This window comes from Pseudophryne corroboree, chromosome 3 (genome assembly GCF_028390025.1).
Source record: "Pseudophryne corroboree isolate aPseCor3 chromosome 3, aPseCor3.hap2, whole genome shotgun sequence".
In the NCBI taxonomy this organism is placed as follows: Eukaryota; Metazoa; Chordata; class Amphibia; order Anura; family Myobatrachidae; genus Pseudophryne; species Pseudophryne corroboree.
In genome coordinates, this window is record NC_086446.1 from 259,731,171 (window position 1) to 259,733,489 (window position 2,319).

General features: G+C 37.0%; 1 long non-coding RNA gene across 1 annotated transcript; it reads left to right on the forward strand.

The window, feature by feature from the left end:
• Nucleotides 1–278: 278 nt before the first annotated feature.
• LOC135057675 (uncharacterized) lies at nucleotides 279–1,420 on the forward strand. The gene is made up of 3 exons (XR_010244293.1): nucleotides 279–357; nucleotides 1,082–1,181; nucleotides 1,269–1,420. It is a non-coding gene; the product is annotated as an uncharacterized LOC135057675 (long non-coding RNA).
• The last annotated feature ends 899 nt before the right edge of the window (nucleotides 1,421–2,319 follow it).

The window sequence follows — 2,319 nt, forward strand, 5'->3', positions numbered from 1 at the left end:
TCCGGGGGATTTTCCTGGATCGGCTAATAACGTTTTTTTGACTGCTTCAAGACCTTTATTGTGAGGTATACACGAATATAGTGCCTGAACGTCTATAGTTAGCCAGCAATATTCTTCAAATTGATACCTGGACGATATCCAGTGATTAGCTGCTTCAATTGGCTTTATTTAATTGAATCGGTATGTATGATGAATATAATAAGGATGTCACCTCACAGGGGAATTATATTACAAACATTACACCCGTCTATATTTTGTCTAATTATAGGCACTATTGCGGTGATTTGCCCTGTTCAAATAAACACTGGGACGACACTCAGTGATCAGTCACTTTATGGGCTTGATGTAATCTAATTGGTATGTACGATGAGTATACTAAATAAGACATATTTCAAGGGGGATTAAAATGACAAATATTATACCCGTCCACATATTCTGTTTAATCATAGGTACTATTACAGTGGTCCACTTTGTCTAAATTGACATCTGGAAGATATCCAGTGATTTGCCATCTTATGGGCTTAATTTAATTAAATTGGTATGTATGATGAATGTGGTATGGGCGATCACATTATAAATACCACACCCAAGAGTTAAATAGAATCTCTTTTCTATTATAAATTCAGAATTACTCTAAATTTCAAAAAGGTTATACCCAGTGGATAATCAGTGAAAAGGGTTACTTCCAATTCAATTTAAATTGGTATGTATAATCTGTGCCAATGCAAATAAAAATAAAAATAAAAGTAAATAAAATATATAACAATTATTTATATGTATATCTACACTTCAAACTTCCAATTGGTGAATATTAAGCGAATATTAGTAACGCTTCATCAGAGAATTATCTACACATTCTGTTGGTCCCATATTTATTAAAAGTTGAACGTATAAATATGTTTAACATTCAAATATGATCAGACAATCCTTTCTGACTAAGTATGAAGCAGTAAGGCTGATTAAAAGCCCAATAGAATCCTTGTAAACCAGTCCTCCTCCTCTGCTCCTCCTCACATAATATATCCTGTCCATATATTTTTATGGTAATATTCTTTTGGTAACATATGTTATGATTTTACAGATACCCCATATGGTGAAATTTGGTCCGATACTATTTTAAGCATTGTTAAATTGCCTTTTTGAAGACACGATAAGATGTATGTCCATATTGTGATTCTTTGGTATGTATTCAATAAGCTTTTGTAGAAAGTTAATTGTATTATAACTAGAAGAGTGAAGTTGTTTATGAATGTTTCTGTATTGTTTAGATTAATACACCCCTGATGAAGTCTGTAGGACGAAACGCGTTGGGTTAGCACATTGTTCTCTGACATCTCTACAAAGAAGATCATTTTGATGTTGTTTGAATTACCAACACAACTATCGTCTGTACAAACATTGTTTATTGTTATTCTGGGCAAATTGTAAACAGTTTTATGTATTGCTTTTTAAAAAAATAAACAATCTCTCTTTAGTAAGATTATTTTATTATACAAAACTTGTACATACCAAAGTACGACATCAGCTCCCTGGGGAAATCTCTTCTTTCACTATCTGTTGTTCATACCCCATCTAACAGGGGGTATCTTCCCTAAGTTGAAGCTTTCACATCTTTAGCGCGATAAATGTCTTATATCTTTTCAAATAAATATATATATATATATATATATATATATATATAAAATATGTCCCCACTCATAGCACTCAGGGACTTGAATAGAGAAACAACGATCTGTGTTAATCAAGGCCAAAATACAGAGAAAGAAGGCTGTTAAACTTACTCTCCATAAATCTTTGGAAGCGTGTGTGCAGATCCTTCACAGGTCTCCTTCCGTCGGCCGCATCCCGATAACATCCAAGGCAGTGTTGGACTGGGGGATGAAGGGCCCACCGGGGGAATCCAGTGATAGGGGCCCATACTTATGGGAATGGCCAGCCTACAAAGGGGGTGTGGATAGCCTCCACAGAGGCTTGACACACACAATTGTCTTTTGCAGTGTAATGCAACATATCTACCATGTATAATACAAGGGCACAGTCTGGAACCTGATCCCTAGAGGAAGGAGAGGGCCCTAAGACAGTAGGGCCCACCGGTGGTTTCCCCTGTACCCCTGTGGGCCAGTCCGACCCTGGCCCAAGGCACACTACAGGACTCACCATGACATCGCCGGCTTGTGTTCCCGAAGCGCAGCCACACCATCATGGCACCCCACAGTCTGCATTTCACGGGCACCAGAAACAGCGGAGCGCACCAACATATGAAAGTACTCTTTCATGTTTGTATTGCATATTTATCTTTTTTTGCATAGTTTGTCATGT